Source organism: Mus caroli, unplaced genomic scaffold, assembly GCF_978045245.1.
Source record: "Mus caroli unplaced genomic scaffold, Mus_caroli_1 scaffold_1, whole genome shotgun sequence".
NCBI classification, from domain to species: domain Eukaryota; kingdom Metazoa; phylum Chordata; class Mammalia; order Rodentia; family Muridae; genus Mus; species Mus caroli.
The window spans coordinates 28,666,274-28,690,202 of record NW_028227256.1 but is presented as its reverse complement, the minus strand read 5'-3'; the positions used below and the strand labels follow the sequence as shown (position 1 = coordinate 28,690,202).

The window sequence follows — 23,929 nt, the reverse complement described above, 5'->3', positions numbered from 1 at the left end:
TGGCCCAAAGTGGGATTCAACGCAAGGGAAGTCACCAAGGCCTGACACTATTTTTGATGCTGTGCTGTGCTTACAGACAGAAACCTAGCATGGCTGTTTTCTGAAAGGCCCAACAGCTGATCGAGACACACAGATACTTACACCAAGCCATTGGACTGAAGTCAGGGACCTCTGTGGTTGAATTGGTGAAGGCTGGAAGAAGCTGAAGATGAGGGTGACTCATAGGAAGACCTCCAGTCTCAACTAACACAAACCCCTGAGATGGCTCAGACACTGAGCCATCAACCAGGCAGTGTATATGACGCATATACAGCAGAAGAGTCTCAGTGGGAGAAGACAAACTTAATCCTCAAGAGACTTGATGCCTTAGGGGTTAGGGAGGCCTGACAGGAGGAGGACATCCTCTTGGAGACATAGGGGAGGATAAATGGGATGAGGAACTGTGGGAGGGGGGATATGGCTGGGCTGTAAAAAAAAGTAATAACAATAATAAAGAATATGTATTAAGGTAGCAAGAAGGAAGAATGAAGTTGTACTGATATTCAGAAACTCCTTTTTGTATTGTATAAACCTTGACATTATTTATATACTTAATATTATTGTAAGCTTATTAGTGAATCAGTCTGTTGATTCTTGAATTTGTATTGAGCCACATGACACTTTGCATTAATCAAGTGTTTTAGTTGTTTCTCTGTTACTGTGATAAATAGAAAAATATAGAGGAATTTTAATACAGCTCTGGCAAGAGATTATATTCAAAGACTTTGTACATCTATGTGATCTGGCTGGGTTGCAGACATACTCTAGATTAGAGTATGATCAATCTAGAATACAGAAAAGCCCTTACTATACACCTTCAATCTGAAACAATGAAGGTAAAGTTGGTTTGTAGAAGGAAGCAGCCATCTTTGAAAGTGGCATATAATTGAGGGGCAAACAAAATGATGAATGAGAGAAAGATTTGACAGAATAAGTTAGAGAGTGGACATGCCCAACTCTCACAAGACCAGCACAGGAAAGAGAGGCTACTTAAGAGCAGTTCAGGGAGAAAGAAAGGAGACGATTTTACCTGGAGAGTTTTACAGAGACAGGTTGCAGGGAGAACAAGCTAGAAACAGGTGAAGATAGACTAAGCCAGAGAATGAGAATGAGAATGAGAATGAGAATGAGAATGAGAATGAGAATGAGAATGAGAATGAGAATGAGAATGAGAATGAGAATGAGAATGAGAATGAGAATGAGAATGAGAATGAGAATGAGAAGATTAGAACATACTGCCAAAGTTAATATGCTGCCAGGCAGAGCAATTCAGGCAGAAGCTGAGAGAAGTTGGATTGAGTCAATCAGCTTGGCAGATTATATTGCATAGAGGCTAGAAGCTTCTAGGCCTAGAAATAGACCAGAAAAGAAATGCTCTGGGTTTAGCTCAAGCCATGTATTTGCACAGCTTGTGTATAGCTCTCATCTCATCCCTTCATCTGATGAAATAAAATTGACAATTACAGGAGAGAGCAGTATATATTTCATTTTATACTTCCAAGTGACAGAAAGTCATTGTTGGATGTCAGGCAGGGACTCAAGAAGGAATCTAGAGGCAGGATACTGGAATCAGGAGGAATATACTTTTTGCTTAGACCTTTCAATTCCTATTTTAATTATGGTTCTTTAATATTTACCTTCCCTTTTAGCCCAACATGCACCAGAGGTACATGAAAAGAAGGTTTAATAGCAAACATGGGTTGTGGCCCTGTTTAGAAATAGTTCTTTGAGGCAACTCAAATCTTCATTGTCAGCAGGCCAGTCCACTGGGAAAACACCAAACATGAATCAGTAGCAGCAGCTCAATCCAGAAGAATGCTTAAGGTTCCCTGATTGGGGTGAGTCCCTGGACTACCACCAGAAGTTCTTTGATGTGTTACTCTCTATGAAGTCACAAGTGAAGATCAGTGAATGAAGCAAGGTAAACCAATGCAAAAGTGTCATCAGCAAAGACAAGTATCACAGATGCCCAAGGAAGACCAGAAAAGAGTTGGAAGGTAAACCAGTGCAAGAGCCTCATCCACTGTCAATTGCATTATACTTATAATCTTTCCAAACATCACATTGTCTTCTTAAGTACCCACCCTAGCACAACATCACATGTCTTTTCACCAGGAAGCTTCCAGAAAAACATCATATGACACAACTGAGTCTCCAACGTCAATATAATATGGAGGAATGCCTCTTTTCTCGCAGGCAATTTGAATTTTTATAAAGAATGCTTTCATATTCAACTCAGGACAACTTGCCAATGTATGGCACAACCCACAATAAGCTGTGCTCTTCTAAATCAATCCTTAATCAAGAAAATGCCCCACATCTCTAAAGATCATTTTGTTGGAGGCAGTTCCTCACTTGAGGTCCTTTCTTCCCAGGTGACTTTAGTTTGTGTCAAATGGATGAAAACTAACCAGTATTGTCTGGCTTAGTTCCCATCTTATTCTGTAGCTTAATACAACTTTCTAAGCAACAGATTCAGAAATATATGTTAGAGATAACTTATAATATGAAAACATATCATAATTATTGCTTGGAAAAAAACAGTCTCATAACAGCTGGATATATCTCAGTAAGCTCTACATTATATTTATAGTAGAACAAAAGTTTTAAAACACAACTTTTTCTTGCATCCTGAGGGTGAAGAGGGAGAGAGACAGAGAAAGACAGAGACAGAGACAGAGAGAGACAGAGAGACAAAGAAAGACAAAGAGAGAGGCAGAAAGAGAGAGAGAGAGAGAGAGAGATTTATCCTTTTCACAGGCCTCAAACTCCTTGCCATCAATGATAATCTTGAACTTCTAAAATTCCTACTTGCCCACTTATGTTCTAGTACTGTTATCAGTGCTTGAAATCTGGACTCGGTGCTTCCAATTCTTGGGCTTTTGTCCAAAAATTAAAACAGAAATCCATACATATTGCAGTGCAGCAATAAAGCTTTATTCGGAACAAAGATATAGTACAGACAGAAGATATACTATAAGACAGCAGTGAAAATGTGTCCAGGAATCCAATTTATTGTTTGGTGTTCTCTTTGATGAGATTCAGCAGGAGAAGATATATGGATCATAGGAATATAGTAAAGGTGATTCTCATTTTTGATTGATAGATTAGATAATATAATCACTTTTCTGATACACATACATTCTTAAAGCATATCTGATATTAATCATTATACATGACCAATCATGCATAGGTCTAAGATAGTAAATGAAGAAATCTTCCTAAGCATTTACTTGACACAGTTTTTCAGGCACTCTACACCAATTCAGGTTAGATTCGCCCTACTCTACTGGGATCCAGACATGTTGGGAATACTTTTATATAGTAACGTTTTAAGTTTAATGATAATTAAAGGCACATTTATTTCATTATGTTGGTAATACAGATTTGCATAGCAGATGAAGATGAGAGTACTGGGTTGCCAAGTGTGTATTAGAAGCAAACTGTGCAAATAGCCTATAACAAATAGTCTCAGATTCCATATATGTCTTAGGGTTCTATTGCTGTAAAGAAACACCATAACCAATGCAACTCTTATAAAAAACAGCATTTATTGGGGCTGGCTTACAGTTTCAGAGGTTCAGTCAATTGTCATCATGGCAGGAAGCATGGCAGTATGCAGGTAGACATGGAGTTGAAGAGACTGAGAGTTCTATATCATGATCCAAAGGCATCCAGAAGGAAACTATCCTCCGCAGGCAGCCAGGAGAAGGGTCTCTTCTACACTGGGCATAGCTTGATCACTAGAATCCTAAAGCCCACCTACACAGTGGCGCACATACCTATTAAAAATATCACACATCCTAATAGTGCCACTTTCCATGAGCCAACCATAGTCAAACCACCAAAATATGCTCACCTGACTCAGTAGTTGTGTATATTAACACACCTGTTTATGTGATGCTGAAGACCCCACTAAGGACTTAAGGTACACTCTCAACTATTGATCTACACTCCTAAGACAGATCCCTTGCTTCCTTCCTTTTTTGTTTCATAGCATCTGAAATAAAATCTGTCTTCTTTATAGTAGGCAACCTCAGTAAAATCACGTACTCATTTATATTTAATCATAAATTAAGAGTAAAAATAAAGTTTATTCAGCTTCATGAGTTGTTTATACTAATGAAAACATCATGAAGTAAATGCATTAATTTCACAATACATGACTTTAAATTTTTCCTAAATGTTTACTTTATCTGTGACTTTTTTGAAGACAAGATATTTTAACCATCAATTCATTTTCTAATGGGATTCTTTTGAGTTTTGACAAAATTCTGTGTGTTTTGTATTACTTGTACAATTTGCTACAGTGATCTAGAGTCATGACAATGATTTTTAATAATTTATATGTGGACTTCATTTAATAAATACTGCCAAAGCATCTCCAAATATATTCTAATTAGAACACAACCTATATAGAGGATGTGTTGCAAAGCAACTTACCACAGACAATACTAAGAAGATACTACTACTTTCCAAAAGGGATAGTGCTTCCACTGTATGAAAGCCATTATGTGTTTTAAATTTCTCCCTACATTAACAAAGCTACTTTATCATCATGTGTACCTTATCTGATTGCCTAAATGTATAGGATGGATACAAGTCAATACTCTTGGAAAAGTGTAGTGCCTCATGGGCTTTATGACTCCAGAAACAAGATAAAAGCCTTATGACTCAAAGAAAGCTATCAAATGCATTTTGTCGCCACAAGCATCATATTTACTTAAAGGATTGTGACTATAAAAGCACAACTCTCTTACTGGAAGCCAGGACAAAAGCTGTCAAAGAATGTGGTAGTAAATAGCTTTGAAATTGTTTTCTCTGCTTCATTTCAAAAGCTTCAGCTTACAGATGTTTGACCTTTAACAAATGGAATTGTTTCCTGTAGGCTTGTGTTTCACTGAATGCCTGTGGCTGTGTGATCTTGATGTAGTCATCAAAAATGAGACATGCTCATCGCTGGTGAATCCTACTGCAATGAGAACATTTCTCTTCCGATGACATTTGTAGTTCCTCTAAGAAAAGGTAGAGTGATTCCATTCTCTCCAAAACATTTTTCCTCTAGTATCCCTTGACCAAGCAAAGCAAGGAAAATTGTGTAATTGTTCAAAATGACTACCTATTACTAAGTGGCTAAAGAAGAAAAACTAGGCTAACCTGCAAAATATTTTGCTGAGAGCCTCAGGAGTCAAGCTATTACCCACTTTGCTGTTCTGTAGTGAAGAACATAAAGTGCATTCCTCAGCATCTTGAGGTTCACTGTATTTCCTAACTCTGGATAGTGCCTATGCAAACAGTCGTCTTGGACTCTGGTACAAGGAAAGCAGCCTGTTTCAAACACGCATTGAAATATTAATGGAGGTAGATCTGTGAACAATTTTTAAAGTTAAATAGGCACGTGTTATAACTTTTTGATATAAGAATAATCTATTTTATCCATATCTATTGGAGAGGCATATGACTCACATTGTTTCAAGTACTCAGATGCTTACGGTTTGACTTCAGTTACTGATGTTGTTATATTTTCACTATACACATGATCACCAATTGTAGGCTATTCTTTTATTTTTTTTCCAAGGTTATATTTTAAATTCTTATTTTGCTCAATACTGTGTGCTGAGTATAAGGTCATTAAAGACAAGGGTTAATATAAGAAAAGAGTTACACTGACAAAAACTAAGGCAATATTTCAACATAGTTCAAAGGTGTGACAAAGAACCTCAAGCCGTTGGCTTAAAACAAATCACTGTGGAAGGACCAAAAGGAAAAGACACCTTCCTTGTTACTCTTTCTCTTAGAACTCTAAGAGACCAAGCAGATAATTAGCTTTGCCTATAGTGCCTAATATTTATTATCTAAATTCTACGTATTCAAACTCTAGTTTTACCACATTAGCTGGAAGTTCATATAGGATTATTAGTACACAAAACATCTGAACTGCTCCTTGGATGCTCTAACTTCTCCATATTTCATAATCCCTCAAAAATGTATGTGCATGTGGAGCACAATTAACAAACTATCATCTTGGAGTTTATGTCTAGACCTGCATAGAAATTGTGTAGATAAATCTAAATATTTATTTTTATTTTACATGCTAAGGTGTTTTGCCTGTATGCATGTATACCATTTCCATGTTTAGTACCCAGAGAGGCCAGGAGGGAGAATCAGATAGACTGGAATTGGAGTTACAAATATTATGAATTCCATGGAGGTGCTTGGAATTGAACCGAGTCATCTGGAAGAACACATTCTATTCTTAACTGCTAAGCATTCTCCCCAGTTGCTAGGTAACATTTTATGTAATCAGCACCTTAGCTAGTCTGTAAAATAAAATAAGCATCCTCATTTGCTTTGCTTAAAAGTGGTTGTTTCTGAATATCATTGCTTAAAACACTTTAAACCTACTCCAATGGGTAGGTCTCTGTTTGAAAATAAAATGCCTCTGTTAACTTCATCAGACAGATATAATCAAGACAGAACAAAGATTTTATAGTCATGTTGATTTGACTTTTAATAAGAAACAGAAATATTGCAAAACAATGTTTTCCCTTCTTATCTTCTTTTTTCCCCTCTACCATTCAGAAGCATAGAAGATTTAGCTGAGATTCAAATATTGATGTCAGAATTGGTAGATATAAATCTTATTAATAATCGAAGACTAGTGTGTAAAGTTGACCTAATACTGTGAAAGACATCAGTGTAACAGGACAAAAACGATGAAAACAAAACAACAATATCACTAAAGATGAGAGAATAAAGTGCATTATCATTGAATAATATTATTTAGATTTCATTTAGTGTGAGTGGTTGAAGGAAATCTCACAAGGTGGAATCAGACATCCCAGAACTACTACTACTACTACTACTTCTTCTTCTTCTTCTTCTTCTTCTTCTTCTTCTTCTTCTTCTTCTTCTTCTTCTTCTTCTTCTTCTTCTTCTTCTTCTTCTTCTTCTTCTTCGGGCTGGGGTTGACACTCAGTTCTTCTCTGGGTCTCAGACCTCTTTATGAAAATGATGTGGGACTGTATGGAAGGCAACCGACTCCACTGTGTGGAGTGACTGCAGCAGGTCCAAAATTGTCACTGCCCATGACAATGGCTTCCAAGGCTAATCCCAACATGCCATTGCAATTACACAAGTCAGTTCAGGCTCTTAGCCCTCTTTAGCAGGTCAGTCAAATAGCTTGAATTAAATTGCATTTAATTTCCTATTCACACAGAGATCTTTGCTCACATGAAAACATATAATAATTTAATGACAGAAAACAATCACTTAATGTCTTCCTACTATCATCTCTTAGTATGTAAATATTAAATGGGTATGTAATTGAGTTGGATTGAGTTAAAATGTTTGACTTTAAAATTTTTATCTTGAATTTTCAATTTGAATTTTCTAAAAATGTCAAATAAATTCTGGATGGGATTGTGACAGAACTCCCAACCATTTCTGAAATGGTCATAAACATAATTCTACCATTTTATTACATATTTACACAAAGTAGCTTTCTCACAATAATGCTTATAAAAATCAAACATCAATAAACTTCAAACGTTTTTCAAGGTGTTGTGTCTTGAAATATTAAACTGTTGCAGTTGTCAATTAAGGCTACTCAAATAGACCTGGCAGCGGCGGCTCATTCCTTACTACCCATTGATTTGGGTTCCTGAATGAAAGATACACATGCAACCTTATATTTTAATATGCCTTAAACAGCTGGGCTACTCCAAACCGGCAACATGGCTAACACCTCCCCTCTGATATTCTTGAGTTATTACTTATTAAAATCTACATTCTATCTTTGTTGGCATAGACCCAGTTGGCCGGGGAAGGGGGAGGTTCAGGATTTGGGGGAAGGGGCTGGGTCTACTCTTCCCTAACTCTTATGTGTTGGCTGTCTCTCTGTTCTGCATTCCTCAGGTGTAACAGGTCCTCTTTTCACAGCATAGCAGCAAACTTCTTCCTGGTCTCTTTCCCAGTCCCTTGCCCAGGAATCATAAAGTCCCACCTCTGACTGTATGCCCAGCTGTTGTCCACCAGCAACTTTATTTACCAATCAAAAACAACTAGGAGCAAGGACACTTAGCGTCTTATGTGTATGTATTCTTGTCCAATTTTGGGGACCCATTTAACATAATTCAAGCGTTAAACCAAATCCACAACATTCAACACTCACACAACTAGTTCTTTATATAAAAGTTAATAAGTAGATCTGCTCCCTACTATTTGCATTTTCTTTCATTTTTAATAAATATTAAAAATATGTATGCCAAAATTATTTTCAAATATATTTATGACTTATTAAAAATGATCCAAATTAAAGAAACCTCAGTATACCTAATAAAGATATAGATATGCTCCTGGATCAGATCCTATATGAGAAATAAAAAGGAACTGTTGGTGGAATTGTGCCAATTTTCAAATAGTTGATGATAGTTTCTTAGTATCACTGATTGAGAAACATATTTTCTGTAAATTATAAGCATTCACATAAAGCAAAACACATAAAGGCTTTAGATTATGAAGTCTCATGTTAGTCTATAAGCGACGAGAAAATTCTGCTTGTGTCTTTTCTTCGGTAAGAGTGTTTTTGGTTGTCAGTGATCACCCACTGAAGATTGCTTTCAGAATTGGAACTTAACTGTGGCTACAAAAAGCCAAAATCCAGAGTGGGAATCCATCGGTATCATTTCATTAACCAAAGAACACCATCAAAGCTCCAAGTTCTTACCATTCTTGATATTTTGAATCTTAACTCTTAAGCTTTTCTTCTTACAACATAGCTGAAACACAATTCTCCCTATTGCTAAACATAAATAAATAAGCTAGAATAAATAAAATATCTTCAAAGACATCTGTAGATATTTCATACTTTGCTCTACTTCCAAATCCAGGCTTCACAGTTACTAATGATGGTTGAGATATTGGGCAAGTGAGCATTTTATATTTCGTCATATTTCCATATGCAGGGAATCGACTTGGGGCTCACGCATGCTAGGCAAGCACTCTCTTATTAAGCTATACCCCGAGCAAGCTTTCTTAATTTCCAGAGTGAAAAAATGAGCAATGAGGACTGGAAATATAATTGGCTGTCTGGTCACCAGGCATCACTATTTAAGGAGGACAGGAAATGTAATTGGCAGTCAGGTCACCAGTCAGCACTATTTGCTTGCATTCTGTTTGATTTTTCAGTATCCCCACCTAACATAATCTAGGGCCTAGCATACAATTGCTGTTCATTGCAGTCTTTGTGTCTTACTGAGTGAAGTTACTAATTTTAAAATAAGAAATTGATAAAAAAATGCATAGTATTTCATTTCTGCTGCTATCATTACTGTTGATGCTAAGGATGGTGTGCTATTACAAATTTTACTACTCCTAATTTTTTTTCTTGTGGAGTAACTCTCTATTAAGTTTTACTGAACGTCAGGCAAACATTGTCTCCTTTAACTTCCTCAAAGCTTTCGCCATCTAGATAATACTATCCATCATATTTATAGAAGAAACAAAATGGCACCTATATTAAAAATGTCAGTATTTGAGTAAGGCTTCCCCATATCTTTTATGTCTTTCTTCACTAAATAAATAATTCTGCATGGTAAGAGTATTATGTCTCAATATACATTTACTGGAAATCATTACATGCTTTCACTTTGGTTTCTCTCTTGAGGAGGAGTTCATTGTACATTGTACATTTTTCTTTTTCTTATTTTTGAGGTTTCAGTATTTTATTCAAGTTTTCTATTAAACGATAGTAATTACAGCATTTGAAGGGGAGGAGTTAACTCCATGCAAAATGGAAGATTATAATGTACCCATTAAATGGCTAAAAATGAGTTGTGAGGCTACAAGAGAAGTCAGTTGAGATCCCTCGCATTGTCAGGGTATGACCACAATCACCTGCCCAACTCAGAGCTGGAGAACCTGGAAGTTATGTCATACTCTGGTGCAATGACAAAAAAAATAAAGAATTAAAAAAGAAAATAGAAGAAAGGAAGAAAACCACACAAGGAAGAATTAAGTCCCGAATGACTGGCTCCACCATGCCCACTCTCTCCACCGTAAAATGGCACAAAAGAAATAGCTAACCACACCCTAAAGACTACTTTTGGTGTAAAACAGGTAACTGGTGGGTTGGGATGGGAACAGGGCGTGATGATCTGTCTAAAAACATCCCTTTCACAAAGATGTGTACATGCTTCTGAGCAAATAGGATTAGGACACCAGGGTTCGATGCTTGGGAAGTCACAATTTCATCTGGAGTCTTGATACAGATTTATAAAAAGTCCACACGTTCCCAGCTTCCACTGGCAACATGGCATCTCTAGAGGGCTCCACTGCAACCTATCCCAACAGCTAAAAAGGACCTGTTCTGGAATGGGGTTTCTGCAGTACCTCTAAAATTGTAAACACCTTAAAGCCGAGTTAACCTTAGCCTGGAGGTCTAACATGGTATTTATCAATTCTCACATCCCCAACATACAACATTAAAACGTCCAGTAAATCCTGAAGATAGATATGCTACAAAATAGTTTAAAATTAAACAATTGTACAATATTCTTTTATGCTTGAAATTCCAGTCCTAAACCAAGCTTGTGACCACCCACATTGCCATTCTTGGCATCCAGCAGAGATGACAGCGTCAGTTTGATACCTGCTTTTAGGTTCTGAGCCAACCAGGCTGCAGTTGTTCATTTAGGCTGAAAAGCAGGCATCAGGGTCTGACCTGACACTTGGCTGCTATTCCGCAGTGTTACTGTCTTCTTCAGTCCAGGCCAGATTGACAGCAGTCTCCATCCAACTTCTTGCTCACCTTCTGGTAAATGAAGCCACCAAGCTGTCCTGTCATTCACATTAGTATGAAACTGGAATTCATCTGTCTTGTAGCCAATTTTGAAGTTGCTCTGGGTCACTCGGGACTTCGAGGTCTCAAAATTCATCTGATAATCAGCCAGCCAACCCTCATAGCCAAGCACCAGAAAGCCCCGAATTGAGGGCCCAACGATGTCAAAGTCCACATCACAGCACAGGTTGATATGCTCTGTCTTGTACCCTGTCTTGATTTTAGCACCCCCCCACCCCCACCCCCACAGTTTTAGATGAGAAAGGTGAATCAGAGGTCAGCTTCAGTCCACAAGCAAGCTGGTCTTCCACAGTCATCTCAGTGCCCAGGATTTTGTCTGTGTTACACTTCTCTGCGAATGTTAGCCCATACTCAGTCCATCTGTACTTGGTTTCCAGATTGTAGTTCACTCTGGTGGTTTCCATAGTGGCAGAGCATGAGCTGGTAAATTCCAATCCATTGTCAGACTTCCTTTTCAAATCAAGTTTTACTAAGCCAAAGCCATAGCCCTTGGTGCAGACATCCCTGGTGGACTTGCCAAGATCAGCGTATGTGGGAGGCACAGCCACATTCTCGGAGGAGGTGACAGTGGCTGCCAGTAGCAGCTATGGCAGGGGTTGCAGCAAGGAGCCGCCTTCTTCTTCTTCTTTCTTTCTTCTTCTTCTTCTTCTTCTTCTTCTTCTTCTTCTTCTTCTTCTTCTTCTTCTTCTTCTTCTTCTTCTTCTTCTTCTTCTTCTCCTTCTCCTTCTCCTTCTCCTTCTCCTTCTCCTTCTCCTTCTCCTTCTCCTTCTCCTTCTCCTTCTCCTTCTCCTTCTCCTTCTCCTTCTCCTTCTCCTTCTCCTCCTTCCTCTTCTTCCTCTTCTCCCTCTCCTTCTCCTTCTCCTCTCCCTCCTCCTCCTCCTCTTCCTCTTCCTCCTTCTCCTCCTCCTCTATTCTATTGGTAACCCATGTTGGACACACACTTTTTACATATTTTTACAGCAATCTCTTCCTTGAGAGTAACTGTAGGAATATTTTGTGGTTTGTGACACCTCTTTCCACCTGGCTATCTCACTTTATTCAAACAAAAATCAGTTTATCCCTCCATGGAATCTGAAACCTAGAATACACAAGTATTTAAATTGTCAGAGTAGAAGCTATCTCCAAATAACAGTCAACTGCAAATGAAAATTTAGGTTTTAGTCAGGTGTGGTGGCGCACGCCTCTAATCCCAGCACACGGGAGGCAGAGGCAGGCGGATTCTGAGTTTGAGGCCAGCCTGGTCTACAGAGTGAGTGCCAGGACAGCCAGGGCTACACAGAGAAACCCTGTCTCAAAAAACCAAAAGAAAAAAAAAGGAAAATTTAGGTTTTTTCTAAGGTAGTATCACTCACTCGGTAAACAAACCACTCCTCAAAGTATACTATATCCCTAGCAGCCAACCTAAAATGAATTCAACATTAGAAAGGTTCTTCGTCAGGATTTTCATTTTCATTTTTATTTTTTACCTTATAACTCCTTTGAGTATATATTAAGGCTTCCACTTTTGTGTTTGCAGGCAATTCCTGTATAAATAAGCATGTGTACCTATGAGTCTATATGCTTCTTGTGCCTTTTCTTTGGATCTTTTCCTTTGTTTGTTGTTTTGTCATATTCTGACTTGTTTTGTGTTTATCTTTAATTTTATTTTATTTTTATTCCCTAGATGGCTATTCATTTCCTAAGAAGAGACAGAAAGGGAATGGATATAGAGGGCAGGGGAGATTGAAAAAAATTAGAAAGAATGAAGAAGGGGAAACATTAGCCAGTATATATTGTATGAAAAAAAAATGTGTTCTCAAGAACAGAAAAGAAAATAAAAAGAAAAAAGAAAAAAGAACCCTGAGTAATGACTACAGCAATGGTTCTGAAAGAAGAGCTACATTTATGTTCCCTAAGTCTCTGTACATTCCAAAAGCAATGTTTTAGAAAGGCACGTTTATGATGCCTAACTCTGCAGGTTTGGCAACACTCACTCTCTAAAATATTAGTGTTGGACCTGTTTTGGAGGAAGTAGTCTGTTCTAACATTTTTTCTGACGTATATTTTCTCCCATGTAGCCAATTCTTTGCGGGTGCCTGCCCAGGCCTACTGTATTTTATAACTACTTATATGGAACAAATTTTTCAATTTTGCAATTATTCCAAGAACTGTTTCATTTAGCAGTAAATAAAACCAGAGCAGGTCCTCCACATATGGTCCGAAACAGGCTATGATCTTTTCCAAAGCATCAATTTACACATCCATAAACTATACGCACTACAGTACAGAGCCTAATTTTGAACCAAAGCTGGAGACTACTGATCCCAACTGTCATGAGGATGTTCTTTAGGAATTTTGGGAAGAACTTTCTCAGTATGGATTTCAATTCTTTTTCTTATCCCTGTTAAATATCAGCCTGTTCCAAACTTCTAGGCACTTTGCCAGTTCATGCCCACTACTTTGCTCCTTGGATCTGAACAGAGGAATCAACTGCCAAAAATTGCATTTAGCTGTGTTATTGTAATTACAATAAGAATTTTTTTTAATTAGGTATTTTCCTCAATTACATTTCCAATGCTATCCAAAAAGTCCCCAATACACTGCCCCCCCCAGTCCCCCACCCACCCACCCCCACCCCTTGGCCCTGGCGTTCCCCTGTACTGGGGCATATAAAGTTTGTGTGTCCAATGGGCCTCTCTTTCTAGTGATGGCCGACTAGGTCATCTTCTGATACATATGCAGCTAGAGTCAAGAGCTCCGGGGTACTGGTTAGTTCATAATAATGATCCACCTATGGGGTTGCAGTTCCCTTTAGCTCCTTGGGTACTTTCTCTAGCTCCTCCATTGGGGGCCCTGTGATCCATCCAATAGCTGACTGTGAGCATCCACTTCTGTGTTTGCTAGGCCCCGGCATTGTCTCACAAGAGACAGCTATATCTGGGTCCTTTCAGCAAAATCTTGCTAGTGTATGCAATGGTGTCAGCGTTTGGAAGCTGATTATGGGATGGATCCCTGGATATGGCAGTCTTTAGATGGTCCATCCTTTCTTCACAGCTCCAAACTTTATCTCTGTAACTCTTTCCATGGGTGTTTTGTTCACAATTCCAAGAAGGGGCACAGTGTCCACACTTTGGTCTTCGTTCTTCTTGAGTTTCATGCGTTTAACAAATTGTATCTTCTATCTTGGGTATCCTAAGTTTTTGGGCTAATATCCACTTATCAGTGAGTACATATTGTGTGAGTTCCTTTGTGAATATGTTACCTCATGCAGAATGATGCCCTCCAGATCCATCCATTTGCCTAGGAATTTCATAAATTCATTCCTTTTAATAGCTGAGTAGTACTCCATTGTGTAAATGTACCACAATTTCTGTATCCATTCCTCTGTTGAGGGGCATCTGGGTTCTTTCCAGCTTCTGGCTATTATAAATAAGGCTGCTATGAACATAGTGGAGCATGTGTCCTTCTTACCGGTTGGAACCTCTTCTGGATATGCCCAGGAGAGGTATTGCTGGATCCTCTGGTAGTACTGTGTCCAATTTTCTGAGGAACCGCCAAACTGATTTCCAGAGTGGTTGTACCAGCTTGCAATCCCACCAACAATGAAGGAGTGTTCCTCTTTCTCCACATCCTCACCAGCATCTGCTGTCACCTGAATTTTTGATCTTAGCCATTCTGACTGGTGTGAGGTGGAATCTCAGGGTTGTTTTGATTTGCATTTCCCTGATGATTAAGGATGTTGAACATTTTTTCAGGTGCTTCTCTGCCATTCGGTATTCCTCAGGTGAGAATTCTTTGTTCAGTTCTGAGCCCCATTTTTTAATGGGGTTATTTGATTTTCTGGAGTCCACCTTCTTGAGTTCCTTATATATATTGGATATTAGTCCCCTATCTGATTTAGGATAGGTAAAGATCCTTTCCAAATCTGTTGGTGGTCTTTTTGTCTTATTGACAATGTCTTTTGCCTTGCAGAAGCTTTGCAACTTTATGAGGTCCCATTTATCGATTCTCGATCTTACAGCGCAAGCCTTTGCTGTTCTATTCAGGAATTTTTCCCCTGTACCCGTATCTTCGAGGCTTTTCCCTACTTTCTCCTCTATAAGTTTCAGTGTCTCTGGTTTTATGTGGAGTTCCTTAATCCACTTAGATTTGACCTTGGTACAAGGAGATAGGAATGGATCAATTAGCATTCTTCTACATGATAACTGCCAGTTGTGCCAGCACCATTTGTTGAAAATGCTGTCTTTTTTCCACTGGATGGTTTTTGCTCCCTTGTCAAAGATCAAGTGACCATAGGTATGTGGGTTGATCTCAGGGTCTTCAATTCTGTTCCATTGGTCTACTTGTCTGTCGTTATACCAAGATGGAAAAACCTCCCATGCTCATGGATTGGCAGGATCAACATTGTAAAAATGGCTATCTTACCAAAAGCAATCTACAGATTCAATGCAATCCCCATCAAAATTCCAACTCAATTCTTCAACGAATTAGAAAGGGCAATCTGCAAATTCATCTGGAACAACAAAAAACCTAGGATAGCAAAAACTCTTCTCAAGGATAAAAGAACCTCTGGTGGAATCACCATGCCTGACCTAAAGCTGTACTACAGAGCAATTGTGATAAAAACTGCATGGTACTGGTATAACGATAAGAATTTAAAGTTGTATTGGAGTTACATATTAAGTAATCATTTTAGCTTTACCATTCATTTCTGTCCATACTATAGTGGGGAAAAAAACAGGAGAAATTTCTGAAATCAGGAGTTCTTTAGCCCAGTACATAATATTTACTTTTAAAACTATCTATCCCTGTAGCTCTTTCTTTACTTCATTGGCTCCTGTGTATATGGTGACACAGAGATACCTGCTACATCAAAGTAAGGAATGCTCAGGGCTAGTTGCTCTTGAAAATGTTGCACCTACAGTTATTTTCTTTGTCACATACAGCGGTGACGAAATAGTCTTATCCTATACAACAGTAGCTTTGAATAAAAAAAATGCACTTTCTCTCTCTAATTTCCTATTTTAAATTTTCTTGACACTGAGTGGGTTCCTAAAATAAAGATGAGCAATTTTCTACAGAATCCTTCATCAAGAGATCAAACTCTAGTTAAATCTGAAAGGACTTCAGCAAGAGTACCAGATAGAGATGGAGGGACCTTTGCATTGTCTTCCCATGTCAGACCTTAGCAAAACATTAACAAGGTAACAACAATAGACATTCTAATGTGAATGGTGAAAGCCATTAGCCTTACAAAGAACAATACAAAACTACAGAATGCTATGAGATGGAGAAATAGTCTTCCTATGGGACAGCATACCAATTGATTATCTAATAGCAAATACTCAACCCTGAAAATATATACATATTAATAACATCATATAGACTGAAGAGGTTATCCTTATTTATGTATTTATTTATATATTATATATAATATATAGTATATTACATATTTAACTGTTTTATATGAAACATAATTATATCATAAATATTGTGTATTATATTAATTGAAATTTATACATATATTATATACTTTGTATAACATTTATATTTTATATGTTATTTAATAAATATATATTTTATATATATAATAAAATTTATGTTTATTAAATTTTATATATAAAGTATCATATGTAATATATGATATATGGTTATGATATATGATATATAATTTCTTAATAATATAGTATCTAATATATTTATGTGCATAATTTTATATGTAATATAACATGTAAAATTATATAATGTACAATATATAATATTTATATTATTTAAAATTATATTTACATTATATAAAATATAATATGACATGTTATGTATTATATATAAAATAATAATGTATAATAATATAAATAATAAATGTGTTATATATATTTCATATATTATATATAAATTCACAATAAATATATAATTATATATATAGTAATGAAAAGAGGCCATGAACTTAAAAGAAAGGACAGTGAGAGATTTAGAGGTAGAAAAGTAATGAGATGTTGCAACTGTATTATAGTCTTTTAAAAAGTAAAACACCTTTTTTCATTAATTAACTTAATTACTCTACATCCCAATCTCAGTGTCCCCTCCTTCCTCTCCTTTCAGTCCTTCCCTCTCCCTTCCCTTCCCCCCATTCCCCTCTCTCATTTTCTTCAGAGAGAAGTAGGCCTTCATGGATATCAACCCACCTTTGCTCTTTGCATCTGTTTCCATCAGCTGCTCTGTGAATCCTCTCTGAGGACAGTTATGCTAGGCTCCTTTCTGCAAGTATAGCAGAGTATCATTTATAGTGTCTGTGGTGAATTCTCTATCAGAGCATGGGTCTCAAGTTGGGCCAATAATTGATTGGCCACTCCCTCAATTTCTTCTCCCTCTTTATCCCTGCCCATTTTTCTTCAGATCAAATTGTGAGTCAAAGGTTTTGTGGCTAAGTTTCTGTCCCCATCCCTCCATTGAAATTCTTGCCTGGTTACAGGAGGTGGGCATTTAAGGTTCCACAAAAGCCTACTACTAGGAGTCTTATTAGTTATGGCCACATTCATAATTTCCTGGGAGTTTCCATTGTCCTAATTTTCTATCCTCTCCCACATCAATTCTAGATCTCTCTCTAAGATCTCTCTCCTTCTCTCCTCCACACACTTGATGCCTCCTGTTCCTCTTCCCACCCCCTTTACCATGAGTTTTCTCTCTTTATCCACCACTGATGTCTCTTTATTTTCCTTTCTCAGTGAGTAACAAGCATCTTCCCTTGGGCCATCCTTGACACTTAGTTTTTCTGGTCTGTGAATGGTAGCATGCTTATTCTGTACTTTATGGCTATTATTTCACTTATAAGTGAACACAAACCATATGTGTCTTTCAGGGTCTGGGTTACCTCACTGAGGGTGATCTTTTCAAGTTCCAACCATTTACTTGCACATTTCATGATTCTCAACTATTTTCTAATAGTTGAGAAATATCCCATTGTGTAGATGTACCACATTTTCTTTATCCATCTTTTGGTTGAGGGACATCTAGGTTGTTTCCAGTTACTGGCTATTATTAATAAAGCTGATATAAACATAGTGGAGCAAAGTATCTTTCTTATATGGTAGATCATCTTTTTGGTATATACTTAGGAGTAGTGTAGCTATGTCATAAAGTAGGACTATTCCTGATTTACTGATAAACTGCAAAATCTGTTTCCAAAGTTGTTCTATGAGTTTGCACTATCATCAGCAATGGAGGAATTGCTAGAAGGAGCTGCCACTTGAGTTTTTGATCTTAGGCATTCTGATGGATGTAAGAGGAATTTCAGTTGTTTTTATTTGCATTTCCCTGATGACCAACTGTAACTTTAATTGTTTCAAACCCATTTTTAATTATGGTTCTTAAATGCTTTAACCTTCCATGTAACCATCACCCACCAGAGGTAGTGGGGGAAAAAAGGATACAGCAGAAATGGACCTGTTTAGAAAGGTTCATTGTAGCAACTCCCATCTGTGTTGTCTGGAAATCAGCAGTTAGTAGACAGTGGCAGCTCGATCCATTCACAAACACTTCACAGATATTCCAGAATTCCAGTTTGGTAGAGTCCAGTTAGCAACAGAGATGACATGTCCTAGCAGAGACAGCCGGGCCTCAGTCTCAGCTCAAGTCTGTAGGAGAGACACTAGGAGAAGTTCTTAGCTGTGCCTCTCTCAGGAAAGCAAAGATCAGTGAAAATGTGTGACACACAAGTGGGAGCTAGCTGTACCAGCAAGCCAAGCTCTGTCTCCATCACTCTGTGGGTCCTATTTATACCCTCCAAACATCATGTGTCCTCCACATGCCTTGCCTCAGCATATGCATCCAATCAGCCCAAGTCCTTGGAAGTGGCAACAAACTGTAGCATACCACCACAAGCTTTTCAGTTCTTTCCTCTCTATAGTGTCATGACAAATGAAGTTCAACTATGCAAGGTAAGGCAGACCAATACATGTTAGCAAAGAATCTTTCATCACATGTCCTTTACGTGTTTGCTTTAGCAGAAAGTCCTCTCTCCTGTTTCTGCTTCAGAGAAACATTCCTGCACATGTCTGCCTTAGCTTTTCACACCTCTGTCCACTTTAAAAAAATAAGTTCCTTCATATGTTTGCCCCGGTAAAACACAATCCAACTGACTTTTCCACAGAACCCTTAAGTTTCTACTTCACCAAGGATGTTGAATATTTTTTTTGAAATTACATCTTTTTTAAATTTTTGTTTACATGCCAAATGTTGCCCCCCTTTCTGGTTCCCCCTCCAAGAGTCCTTCATTCCATCTCCCTACCCATTTGCTTCTGAGAGGGTGCTTCCCCACCCCCAGTCCCCCACAACCCCCTCAGTCATCCTCCCACCTTCACCCCCTCCCACAACCACCTACTCTGGGGCATCAACTTTCTCCAGGATTAGGTGCATCCTCTCCCACTGAGGCCAGACAAGGCAGTCCTCTGCTACATATGTGTTGGGGCATGGATCACACTATGTATGAACTTTGGTTGGTGGTTTAATCTCTGGGAACCCCTAGGGGTCAGGGTTAGTTGACACTGTTGGTCCTATGGGGCTGCAATACCATTCAGTTCCTTCAATCCTGCCCCTAAATCTTCAGTAGGGGTTCCTGACATCAGTCCAAAGGTTGCCTGTCAAGTATCTGCATCTGTCTCAGTCATCAGTTGGTAGAGTCTCTCAGAAGACAGCCATGCTAGGCTGCTGTCTGCAAGCACAATATAGCTTCATTAATAGTGTCATGGTTTGGTGCCCACCCATGGGATGGATTACTTCAATCTCTGCTCCATATTTGCCCCTGCATTTCTTTTAGACAGGAACAATTCTGGGTCAGTTGGATTTTGTTTTACTGGGGCAAACATGTGAAGGAACGCTTCTTTTAAAGTGGACACACTTTTCAAAATTTTGACCCAGAATTATTACTGTCTAGTAGAAATGCAGGGGCAAAAATGGAACAGTGATTTGAAGGTAATTTGGTAAACCCCTTCCCTCCACTGGGAGCCCTCTCTATCTACTGGAGGTGATCCCTTCAGGATCCATCCTCACTGTTGGACATTTTAGCTATGGTCATCCTTCCTAATATATTCTTGGGAGTCTCTCACATCCCAGGTCTCTGGGACTTTCTAGAGGCTCCCCCTGACCCCAAGTCCAGCAGCTGAATATTTCCATTCATTCTCCTGGCTCTCTGGGCTTCTATCTTTTCTCCCCCCATACCAATCCTCCCACCTTTACCAGTCCTCCTCCCCTTTCATATCCAGGTCCCTCTTTCTGTCTGCCTGCCATGATTATTTTGTTCCCCCTTCTAAGTGGGATTGAAATGTCTTTACCTGGGCTTTCCTTCTTGTTGAACTTCTTACCTTCTATGGATTCTATTGTAGGTATTCTGTACTTTATGCTAATATCTACTTATCACTAAGTACCTTCCATTCATGGCCAATTAAAAACAAAGAGAACTCTACAAAGAATTAACGAAACCAAAAGTTGGTTCTTTGAGAAAATCAACAAGATAGATAAATCCTTAGCCAAACTAAAGGGCTAATTTGGAGAGAGAATCCAAATTAACATGTAACAAAATTAAACAGACTTGAAGACAATAACATTTACTGAACTTCTGTACAGTTATAAAAGACATTCACTTCTTCTTCATCCCCTAATATTTAGCCATTCTTGCTCTCTTTTCTACATCTTAAGCTATTTAAACATGTACATTCATATATATATATATACATATATATATATATATATATATGATATGGTAGATAGATAGATAGATAGATAGATAGATAGATAGATAGATAGATAGATAGATAGATAGAATTGGCTAGTTTCCTTATATGAGGGATAATATGAATTATGTGCATTGTGTAACCTGGATTAATATTACACATCCTAAATCTATTCATTTTTCTGCAAATTTTCTGATTATATTTTCTTTAGAGCTAAATAGTATGCAATCTATTTCTTTATCAATCCCTTTACCATGTACTATTTAGGCAGAACAGAAAACTATCTCAGTCATAATTTCCTACCATTACTACTACATGAAACAAGAGAGCCCTAAGTGTCTGTACATATGCATGGGCACTGCAGTAATATTAGCTAGCACACCTCACTGAAGGATGTGAAAAAAAGAAGTTTCCTCTGGGTGAGAGTAACTTCTGCCTGAGAAGTGTCTAAGAAGGACGAATGAGGATTTTAAGATAAGAAAGTGATTCACAGAGATGTTAGAATGAGCCTGTGAAGTGAATGAGCTTGCACATGGGCTGTGCAGGAAACACAAAGAAGTTCATTATCAGTGTAGAGATTATCAGTATTTCCAACCAGATGTACCTGACCTCTGCTTAAACATCAATGCTTAAACTGAAAACATGAAGTCACTGCAGTTGAACAGAATATGGATTTGCTCTAAGTAAACACTACAATTGGGCCCTATCAGATGTGTATAGCAAATATCTTTTATGATCAGTAGAATGGTCATTTCTTTCAAAGTCAGGGCACAAGCTTGGGTCAGCCAAAGCTTTTATCTTCAAAGATTAGATCATCAATATTTAAAGATTTAACTGCATAGTTACTGGTAATTTTTATATTCCCTAAAATACTCCACATTCTAGGATTTCCCAGACATTTCAGCTTCACTGTTACAGTTAATGAGTTCTGTGTTTACCTTTAATCATAAACTATATTTCCTATAAAGAAAGCTAACTGTCCATAGAGATGCTCTGGGTAGAGCATGTGCAGTGTATAAAAGGAATGTCCAGACATCAGTAAGTATTAAAGCAAATGCCTCAGGGACAAATACTGCTTAGTAGGATCAAAAGAGGCACTTATAGGAAGGCGTAGGTGAATGCACTGCTGGGTGAATATGCATTTTTACATAGTCCCAGCCATATTAGAACCATAGCCTAGGACCTATGGGGAAAATACTGAAGTGTTCCCCTGGGGCAAAGGTCAGAGAGAAATGGCAAACCCTTCCATTCGGATCTGTGTATCATTGTACGTAATGTGTGCAGAACATTGCCAACATAGATTTTCCCCCAGATTTTTAGATCCTGAAGTCTGCTACAGAGCCTGTACTAAGATTAGCTAACCCTGCATCCATAACCAGCTTTTAAAATAAAATCCTTGTTTATTTGTATATAACACCCCCACCTTCTAGTGTAACTCTATATAATAAACACACTGAGCTTCTCTGGTGATGAGGTTTCTCCAGCATAGAAACCAATATACCCGACCACATCTATGTCTGTCTGTCTGTCTCTCAGTCAGTAAGTCAGTCAGTCAGTCGGTCATTTCTTCATTCCTTGCCTCTCCCAGTGATACCAAATTCCCTAGAACTGTGCTAGGATGTGTCAGGGACCTCTGATATTATTGAAGAATTTGTTTGCCCTAGCAAGGAATAATGACAATAATTGAACTACCTGAAAACTCGATCCTTTAGCTCCTTACCAAGTCCTCAAATATGTTTCAACTTGTCATAGTTTTCCTTTTCAAGTAGACCACCTGCCAAAATCGTGGGCAATGTTGCTGAAAGAGCAAGAAATGGAATAGAAGAGGGCACAAAGTCATTCATACTTCCTGAAGTCAATAAAATTAAGATGACCAGTCTTTTTCTTGAAACAATGTTGAAATGCCTCATGTGTTCCTACACTGTAAGTCTTAAATTAATAAGTCAATATGTCACTGTGAAAACACCTAGATTGTGCCCCATAAACCACAAATAAGTACTTAGAGTTGGAAAGTAGACTTTGCTCACCAGGGTGTTTCAATTAGCCAAAGAACACAAGATTGTTAATATCACGTGTCAACTTGACCTGATCAGAGCTCAGAACTCTGTAATAGTGAATCATAAGTGAGAATGAGATGCAAACTGGTATGTGGAAGAAGACTGCCTTCCTAATTTGTTTCCCATTCAATCAGTTTAAGGCCTGAAAAGATCCTCACAGAGCCTTTAAGAAACAAGTGGGGAAATCCTGCTGCTGAGCTGCCTTATAGAGGGCATCAAGTTTTCTTGCCTTTGAAATAAAAATAAAACATTACTTTCCATGAGTCTTCAATCTGCAGCTTTTGGACTGAAGTTTACCCCACCACACCATCACCTTTAAATTATTTTATTTTATTATTTTAATCATTTATTATATATTATATATAAACAAATGTTTATTTATTTAAATATATATTTATCATATATCATATATCATCATGTATAAAAAGATATATTATATGTTTTATAGATAATGTTATTTGTTAGATTACTATGTGTTATGTTATTTTATATCATGTATTGTATATTATAGTGTGGCTTATGTATCTATGCATTATACAGTATATGTTATACATTATGTGTTATTGTTTTATATATTATCTTTAGCTATATACTATAAGTTAAACATTATAAAATATATGCTATATAGTATACATTATACATTATATGTTACATGCTATATATTATGTGATATACTACATAAAATATCTATAATGTATATTTTGAATATTTATTACTATTTTCGCAGCTTGTAGACTTTGACAAAAGACACGATTTTTCAGCCTACATAGCTCCATAAAAAACTAGACTCTCTCCTTTGTCTCTCTCCCTCCCTCCTTCCCTTTACTTACTTTTTCTCCACTCTGTCCTGTTTCTATGGATATCCCTGAGTCACACAAATACTAAGAAATATTTGCTTATGGTGAATGATCATTTGAGTTTATACAAAGAACTCAACAAGTTAGAGTCTAGAGAAACAAATAACCCCATTTAGAAATGAGGTAGAGAGCTAAACAAAGAATTCTCAACTGAGGAATACTGAATGGCCAAAGGGCTGAGAAGCACCTGAAAAAATGTTCAACATCCTTAGTCATCAGGGAAATGCAAATCAAAACAACCCTGAGATTCCTTCTCATACCAGTCAAGTTGGCTAAAAAAACCTAAAAACAAAAAACAAAAAACCTCAGGTGACAGCAGATGCTGGCAAAGATGTGGACAATGAGGAACACTCCTCCATTGCTAGTGGGATTTCAAGCTGGTACAACCATTCTGGAAATCAATTTGGTGTT

At 37.7% G+C, this 23,929-nt stretch overlaps 1 pseudogene; it reads right to left on the bottom strand.

Annotated features, from left to right (window-relative positions):
* Positions 1 to 10,598: 10,598 nt before the first annotated feature.
* Positions 10,599 to 17,798, bottom strand: LOC110286930 (non-selective voltage-gated ion channel VDAC1 pseudogene; annotated as a pseudogene).
* Positions 17,799 to 23,929: the final 6,131 nt, after the last annotated feature.